At 43.8% G+C, this 9,591-nt stretch overlaps 1 long non-coding RNA gene across 1 annotated transcript; it reads right to left on the bottom strand.

The window, feature by feature from the left end:
- Positions 1 to 7,874: 7,874 nt before the first annotated feature.
- Positions 7,875 to 9,330, bottom strand: LOC113566199. The gene is made up of 3 exons (XR_003408981.1): positions 9,278 to 9,330; positions 8,908 to 9,216; positions 7,875 to 7,911 (listed from the first exon to the last, which is right to left on the bottom strand). It is a non-coding gene; the product is annotated as an uncharacterized LOC113566199 (long non-coding RNA).
- Between the last annotated feature and the right edge of the window lie 261 nt (positions 9,331 to 9,591).

Below are 9,591 nucleotides of genomic sequence, written 5' to 3' on the forward strand. Positions count from 1 at the left end.
TATGAATGACATTTCAGCCTCATTCACTTACCCTGTAATGTGGAACACGGCCTGTGTATGAGGGGTATGCTGGCACATGCCATCAACATGGGAGACAGTCAGCTATTAGAGTGTTGCGGTATTTTATGGGTTTATAGTGTGGTATTTTTTAAAAGATAGTTTTATCTTGTGTTCTAGTACGCCCAAGACGTAGTAGTATTTTTCTGGTATTATGTCGTTTTTGTTTTTGTTTTTTTAGTATTTTTTTATGACCAGTTTGGTTTTTTCCTGAAGTGTGGGCCAAGTTTTGGTTTTTCGGTATGTCTGTTTATATTTTCTAGTATTTAATAGGCGTTTCTGGTATTTTCTAAAGTTTAACAGTAATTTGGTGATATTTCTCTGGTATTTTTTCCTCATATATTTTCAGATATTTATAAAGTAAAAAAAAAATCCACTTCCAAACGATTCTTACCACAAAAAATATATGTTGCATATATTTCACCCAATAAATGGGTATTCGATGGTTCTCTTAAGCAATTTAGAGGGTATTCGAGTGTTCGGTTCGCCTCGACTTGCAACTTTTGGTCCCTTGGGTTTTCCTTTTCCTTCTCTGTGCTCTCTGTGTGCGGAGCAGAGCAGCGCGAATTAGCCAAAAGTCGATGTCGATGCCCGTGCCCGTGCCCGTGCCCTTGCCCCAATGCCATGGGAGTGGTGTTTACCTTTAAAGCGTTGCAGGCACTCGCCATTTTTTTGTTGGTTTCATTCTTTCAGATTTCGGCCTCTCGCCTCTCGTCTGTTGTGTTTCTCTGTTTCACTGTCTGTCTGCCTGTCCGGCTGTCTGTCGTTTTTTTAGTGGTCCAATCGAGTTCCGTCCCTGGGTCCTGGGTATCATATTTTCGCATTGACCCATGGACACGGACCCAAGCCCCGAAACCGAACCGAACCGAACCGAAGCGGGGCGAAAGAGAGGCCTGGATTGGGGAATGGGATTAAGAATGGGAATGGAACTGTCGACTGTGACTGGGCCTCTCTTCGGGTTTTTTGCTCTTGGCGTTTATAGATTGAGTACTTTATCAAAAAAACGAGACATCAAAGCGTATATCATGTCAGCTCCAGAGACGCAACGACTCCTCTCCGACTCCGACTCCGACTCCGACGAGCGGATGGAGTACTGCATTTGCATGCAGCATGCATGTGCCCTTCCTGTCCGCCCTGTCCTCCTGTGCCATAACTTAGCCAATGGCTCCGCTCGGGCGCCATTTTGTTTATCTTTGTCGCTTTTTCATGGGCCCAGGCGGTATGAGGAGGAGTATGGACCACAGTCCACAGTCCACAGGCCAGAAAGTTAGGCCAAAGCCTTCGCCATCGATGCCGCCGCCGGGAGTTTTGTATGTGGACGGACACGGACCGCCATTCCAGGTGGGAGGGTGTAGGTGTACATCGTTCTGAACTTGAATTTTGCGTTGGATACATGAATGGCACTCCATTGATGTATAGAAGCCACAGGGAGACCTGTACAAATATGATGGAATGTCTCTTAAATCAAGTAGTAGTAGTAGTACCTCCCCAAAAAGGTTATTTGTGCTTCGCTGCCAGCGATGCATTCAGCGATGGTCTTATCGAGCGCCAAGCATCATCATCATTGAGTCAGTGACTCATTTTTGGAGCGACTGAATCGACTGAATCGACTGCTCCCATAACCATTCTCGCGTTTCGTCCGATTTCGATCTCTCGTGATCATGGTACATTAGGTTTTTCGCTCCCAAATGAATGGAATGGATCGACGGACAGAGTCATGCCATGAATGAAACTCTATTGTGGCACCGTGGAGACTCGGAGGCACTACTGTGCTCCTGCCATGTAGTTTTTTGTGGGCGTTCAAATCAGTTGCCAGCCATCGAGTGGGTGCGTTTCTCTTTTCTTTCTCAGGCTTTTGTCTCTAGTCAACGATTGATCGGGGGTCGGGGCCACCCCGGTATGGAAATCGTTGAAAGTTCTGATACAATATTCAGGGAAATGTGAACAGGTAGAGGAGAGGCTAGAAAGTGTCCATTGAGACTGGTCGAAGGATGAGTGTCCCTGCGAGTATACTCGGCTAATGGGGGGCAACAAACGGGGGGCTGGATGGGGCTGGAGGCATCAACACATCCCCAGAGCGCCTTTCAGGCCGCACAGCAGGAAATCACAAATCACAAAGATGGTCCAGAGACAGAGAGAAGAACCTGACTTTTCTGATTAATTTTGAATAAATGCAAATGCGAATAACGAATATGAATATGAATATGAATATGAATACTCGTACGGATATGCACACATTTCGCCAAGGTTATCCCCCTGACTGACAGATGGATAAAGGGTCCAGCGAGAGGCTGGCCCCATGGAGGAGCCCAACGAAACCCAGCGATCCCCCCAGCGAGCCCAATAGCTATCCCGATCCTTGATTCCTTTCATACGCCTGTCGCTTTTGATAAATCTGATGCTTTTTGTGTGCTGTGGCTCTCGAGCGCTGAAAAATAACTTGTTGTGATAATTTCGTTGGCGAATTTGTTGCGCAAATATCAAAATAAAATTAATTTCTTTTTTTTTTCTCGCTCTCGGAGGAGCATTTGGCACTTGCGATCGCCGCGATACCTTTTTCAGCGATCCCATTTCATGAATGAAATCGGGTTTCGTCTTCGTCCTCGTCCTCATCCTCGTCTTCAGTCCCTTCCTCCTTCCCATCGTTGCCTTCGTTTGCCGCCGCACCGGAAATTGAAATTTTAAAAGTTTTGACGTTTGCTTAGTTCTCTGTCTCTCTGTCTACGTCTCTGTCTGTTCTCTGTCCCTGTCTCTGTTCTCTGTCTACATTTAAATGAGAGCAAGACTCTGAAAAATCCTCTTCTGTTGTGACCATAACACGAGCCACAGTCCGAGAGCCTGAAATTAAAATTAACAAAAATATTAATTGGCTGAATGTTGGACACGACACAACCAGAGTACCTGTATCTGCATCTGCGTCTGCGTCTGCAAATGTATCTGTGTATCTGCGCATCTGTGCATCCATGAGGCTCTATCTGTCGCTTTCCTGTTTCCGTTTGATATTTCATTTCCACTGAACATCTATTTTGATTGCGGAAGGAAAGTGCCAGAAATTTGGGACAAATTAAATGCCGAAAAACAGTCCTCGAATCTGCGCCTGTCCTCTGGCTCTTTGAACACCTGGCCTGCTCCGTGCATATTTGCAGTCCTTTCAAGTTCTATAATTTCCAGAATATACATACATATCCACACACATACATTTTATTACATTTTGTATATATTTTCATTTATGTTTGATATATGTATATGTATTTGGAATATTTTTTCTGTACAGCAAAAATCTCTCATGATGCGCATGCAGAAATTATTTTAATTTTCAATAAAAATGCAAATATTTTATTTATAATTTTTGTGCACAAAAAAAAAACACACACCCACACCCACACATCCTACTCATAGAATAGATATATGTATACGATATATGTACAACCCAAAGAACATTTTGTCGTATCTGCCACATCTGCCACATATGGCATTGGCGTGTGGCAACTGTTCATTGGGTTACAAAATATTTGATGTGGCGACAATTTGACGGCTACTGCCGTGCTGCGGGGGGCATTACAGCAGAAACCCATCGGAGGAGAAGGTGGCAAAAAAAAAAGAGCTGTATATAGGAACTGACAAGCCGTCAAACTGACAAACTGACAAACTGACGAAACAGAAGCCCCCACCCCTGACTTGCAGCCGCCTAGTTTAACATATTTGCACGGGTCATGGGTCATGGCTGGATGGCATGGGGATCGAATGTGGGCTGTCAATCGAACGGGGGCGTTCTTTGGTTATCGGTTATATCTGTTTTTTGGCAGTACATACATTTTTTAGCTATAAACAGGAAATATATTCAAGGAACTACCTAATAGGGGCATTTCCAGCGAAAAGGTCCACCATGCCATCATACATTTCTTCTCTATTATTGAGAGTTAACTAATTTCACCAAATGACATATAATTTCCTTAACTTTAATCTAAAAACCTTTTAAAATAAGCAAAAGTTTGCTATTTCGGTTTTTTTTTTGTCCCTTTCATGGTCATGTTTTCCTTTACTAGTATCTTCTATAAGAATGTTGATACTTGATTAAAGTTTTTCCTTTTAGTCTTTAGAAGATATTGCACCTTCTAAAAACAAACCCAGATAATTGGCACAGTCTCGGCTAATGGTAGATTTTTAAACTTTAATTACCACGGAATTAGGAAGAAAACAGAAAATGTTTTCGCATTTAATAACTTAGAAAAATTAAGGCTCAATACTTAAGATATTATCACGAAAAATGTATTACGGATAGTCCTAACCAATTCGCAGAGTTTTGCAATCTTGTAACGCAACCATAGAAACCACTTCTGTTTTTTATCAGGTCAAATTTTGTCTTATAAAAGGTGGTATTATTGTAACTTTTAGGATGAACATAGGGCTATCTAATTAGTAATTACTAATGAACTAGGATAATATTTGTTTCGAAACTCGACTTGTTTGCTCCTTTTGAATTGGGATTGGAAGTGCTTGTATCTGTTATTCCTTTGGTACAGAGAATCGTAGTGTCGCGGCACGTTTCGCGGCTCGACTTCAAACGTTTCGAGAGCATTGAAAAGTCATCTATCCCCGGATCCGGTGTAGAGCACTCTTTCATCTGTCCAATAAAATGCATTTGATGTGTGTATAAATATTTTTGACCTGTGAATCGGTTTGGTTCGGGGTTCGGCTTTGTAGGGCCTTGGGGGATTGTGAGATTTTGAACGCGGTCTAAACTGTCAACTGCAGTTTTTTGCAGGGTTTCGACGAGGCTTTCAGGCATTTTGGGACGGGATGTTCGAACATACATACAGGAAATTATCAAAATGCAATTTTCAATTAAATGCCAAGAAAAACACGCAAAGGAAAAACAAAAGCGGAAACGGAAACGAACAAAAATCGTTAAAAGAAAATAAGAGGATATTTTTATGAAAAAATACATTTAAATGGAATTATATTCCATTGTGGCCTCTGCCTTTGACCCCCGAGGGATATGCATATACATATATTGAAAAGATATATGTAAATTACAAACAGATCAGACAGTAAGAGCATTGAAATGACCAAGGAATCGATGGTACAGCTTTTGTTAATCTATTAAAAATCATACCTTAAAGATTTCCGATGACAGATGCCAAGGAATATCATTGGCTTTGAAAGAATTCCTAAAGAGAATTATTAGTTTACGTTTAAGCCAATAAAAGTGTTCAAAAAATTGCATATCTGTATCTGCATCTGTATCTGAAAAGCACCTGACAGTACATTTCATTGACCTGCAAAAATAAGGCTGCAAAAGGGGACTTTTAAGTACTCCTCCTCCTCCTCCTCCCTGAAACACATGCGTATAGGTACGACTCGTACGATCCAAAAAAAGGCATGAACAAAGGGCGTAAGCCAAAGCCGTAGATGAAAGACAGAACTGAAGCCGAAACGGGGACAAAGAAAACGCTGAATCCGCGCCAGAGTGGATTTTGGGTGGCAAAGCCGACAGCTTATAGGCCCAGATGTTGCACTTTGTACCTGTGCCACGGTGACGACTGTAGGTGCAACTGCAACAGCAGCGACAACTGAAAGTGTGAACGACACAGTGTGTCCCCTTTATTGTTGTTGATTCTGAAGGTGCGCGTGCGGTCGTCGGTCGGTCATCATCATTTGTCGTCAGGCAAAACGGATCCGATCCGATCCGATCCGATGGGTATCTTAAATCACAACTGATGCCGCCCTCGCCGTCACTTTCATTATGTTTTTCAGCGGGGGACTCTTCTCATTTTGACTCTTGGGCTGCCACAGTGACACCCAACTGGTGGCATGTGGCATTCAAATTCCTATAAATAATAGATCATTTTTGGCAGGTGCCTTCAATGGGTATTTTTTTCTGAGAGACGTGCGAGTTTGAGCTTTTTATTTGGTCTTCTTTCCCATTGCTAAAATATTTATTTATATTCAAGGCTTTCGGCTCATTACGTAGGCCTTCCATTCACAAGGAAATGATATAATATCTTGAAGAATTCCCTCCATTTCAAGCCCAATCTTTAGTTGGCAGATGCAGACCTTCTATCGCCGAAATCTCTCTGAGAAGCTAATCACATTTCGAATATTCCATATGCCGGAGATATCTGAAGGGGGGGAGCGCGCTGTATCTCGTAGGTATGTATGTATGTAGGTATATCCCGTCTATCTGTAATTATCTCGCTCAAGAAAGTGTGTTGCAAGAGCCAGAGCCGCGCATCAATGCACTTGGGAGTGTTGCCGCCGGAAGCGAGACAGAGGACCCAGGACCTTTGGCAGTGGCTGTGGCTGTGGCTGTGGCAACGGGGGATGGCGAGTCCGGGCTCCCGGGTGGAGCCAGTGTCAAGTGTCAAGTGTCGACATCTGACGGACGCAAGTGTCAGCCATTCTGTAGAGGAAGGGCAAATGTCGTCGTCTGAAGCGTCTTCTGATTTCCACTTTGCTGTTTCTCCTGTCTCCTGGCGATGTTACAGGTCACCGCCCACTCCCGGGCGGGGGAAGGGTGATGGGAGGGCTGGAGTCCTGCGGCTCCTCCTTGGCTACTGACCATGGCAACGCACGCACACGAGCGCAAGTAATCATAATAAAGGACCAGAGAGGACCTCTCTTGCCACTAGGAAAATCTTATTTCACGCTGCAAAACCACAAGGGAACGTGCCACACGCACACACACACACCGCAACAGCAGCAGCAACAGAAAAATTGCCACAGAGATATATAGAGAGAGAGAGAGAGAGAGAGAGAGAGCGATAGACAGGACAACGACCAGGACAACGACGACGACGACAGGCGAAACATGGTGACATTGTAATAATTATGCCAAAGATTATCCTTAGACCCTGCGACCCTCCTTCACACACACACACCCACCCACACACATACACACATACACAGCACAGCAGGAGGAAGGCAGAGGTGTGAGGGCGGCGACTGTTTGTGCCGCAGGACAACGACAACGACAACGACAAGGACGACGACAACGATACGATGTTGCCTGCCTGCCTGCCAGCCGCCGCGAGCAAGCGCGTTAAGTAGATGAGCTTCAATTTGTGTGTGCCTCCCGTTCCTCCTTCCATCCAACCATCCAGCCATCCATCCATCCATCCCTGTCCCTACCTATCCACCCACACCCACACCCATGTACCTTCCGTTCCTTGAGGTGGTCCCTGTGGATGGGGCGGATATCCTGTAACCAGATTTGCCCTATGTGATTAAGTAAGTCATTGAGATGGTCTCGTCCTCGATAAGCCCCTAACCATTTCTATCTTCTGTTCTTGTACACCCCCTCTCTCTCTATCTGGCAGAGCGAGTCGCTTGGTTTTCATTACGTGTTGGTCATACGACCAAAGAGGACCAAGCCTTTGAACACTTGAACATTTTCGGACAGGTGTACGAGTCTTAATTAGTCTCGTTCATGATCGTTCTATTGAAGTCACCATCTTTACCCTTACTCCCCATATGGCACCACCATTTCCATCGGAAAGTACGATATGACGTACCTTCAAGTCATTTAGTCCACCATCAAGTACGAGTATATGTATGTCTTGAGTCCACCATAAAATATATACCAATTCCAATCTTCCCTCCTTCTTCTCTCAGATATCCCTCATGCAAGCAGCTTCCGTTGACAGCTCTTTGAGTCCCTCCACTTTGATATCTAGGGTATCCAAAACTTCGGCATCTGGCCCCTCTCCAAGAACTATCTCCACTTTCTTGCTCCTTGTTGTTGTCATGCTTGTAAATTGCTATTGTGGTTGTTGTTTCTGTTGTTGCATGTTTCATGATGACGATGACGATGATGTTGCCTCCTTTTGGGGCCTGTTATCGCCTCTGCTGCATCTTCAGGTTCACGAAAAACAAATGGTAAAAAACGAGAGACAGCCAAAAAAAAAAATATATATATATATACAAAAAATAAACGGCAATAGATTTTTCTTGTGATTTTGGTTGGTACCGTTTTTAGGGCCACGTTTTGTTGCCAAGGCTAATTAACAAGCGGAAAACGCAACAAAAACAACAACAAGAACAGTGGAGCAGTGGAACCACACCATAGCTGTACTGTCACAGCTGTACTGCCACACCAAGTACTGTCGATTGCGCCCTCTTTTTGTTCGGTTTGTCCCACTGTGCACTGTGCGCATTTCCGCAACGACCGACGACCGACGAAACCAATTTCGCGACATTGTGGGCGTGTCACAGGAGGCATTGCCTTTGCTCTCGTGACAAAAAGATGGACAGCCCCGGCAAACAAATGTCGAGGAGACAGGACAGACATGGCAGTAGTGCGGAGTCCCAGTGGGGGAGAGTGTCAACGGTTATGCCAGGGCCCGCTTTTTGTGTTTGTTTTAGATCGCAATCCCCAATCGCAATGCCCTCCACACAGAAACACACTGAAAAAAGACCGAAGTACAGGGCCAACTGATGGCGCTGCTTGAGTGACACGGACACGAAACTAAACTGACACTTCAAACGACAGCAGCAGTGGAGGCAGTGGAGGCAGTGGCAGCTGTGGCAGCAGCATTGGAAAATGGGTAAAAACCCAGAGAGAAAATGAAGCGGAAAAACTCATCAAAATCAAAATCAAAATCAAATCCAAATTCAAAACTCAAACCAAAAGTCAAAACGATGGCCAAGCTGCCACACATTCTTTCCTGTCATTTTGCTGCCTCATTTTTGGGAATACTAGAATATTTCGGTGGATAATTGAATTTTCCTAGGAAGAGCCGCCTAATCAAGCGCCATCTGACATTCAACTAATTTGACAGGCACACAAATTATGTGTTTGATATTTTTGGAATATGTTTCGGTAAAAAATTTCGGAATTTGTATTATTACCGAATGTCCATTGCAGTCCCGCAGCGAATCTTATTCCATAATCATTCTAGAATCAATGGCATCCTATACTTGCAGAAGCATACGATTTTGGGCTTTAGGGACTAAAAATTTGCGGACTAAAATGGTTCAAAACTAATTTGATAAGAAAATTCCTTTATTTTGGTCGCATATTAGAAGTGTCTGCCGAAGTCTTCTGGTAAGTGGAGATCCTGCTGTTCATCCGTTGGGTCTATGGTGGGGCCTTCATTCATGATTCATGAATCACATTCGAAACTGCTTTGTGGCACTTGGAAGCTCCAGGAAAATCAGCTGGCCACATGGGGAAATCAAATTAGAAGGAGAAGTAAAGACCTAACAGTGCTGTGCATACCCGAGCAATGCTCAAATTTAAGCGCTTCAAGAAGGAACCCACATCGCACACAAATGAAACTAATTTATAAAATTTAGTCATATTTTTGGTTCAAAAATTTAGAGGAGTTTCCAAAAGGCAACGTTTTTGTAGACTGACGAATGTGTACAGTTCTATAATGACAATGCGATCGTGGGTATTTTATTTATTTTGTGCTTTTTACGACTGAGCATCAGAGATGTATCTTATCTAACAGATTGGAGAAACTCGTGGCGATCGGCTCTTTGAACACCTGGCCTTCAAACACTATTAAAGGCAGAGCCACAGCGATTTGG

The sequence above is a fragment of the Drosophila persimilis genome, unplaced genomic scaffold (genome assembly GCF_003286085.1).
Source record: "Drosophila persimilis strain 14011-0111.01,24,50 unplaced genomic scaffold, DperRS2 tig00000606-arrow-arrow-pilon, whole genome shotgun sequence".
Taxonomy (NCBI): Eukaryota; Metazoa; Arthropoda; class Insecta; order Diptera; family Drosophilidae; genus Drosophila; species Drosophila persimilis.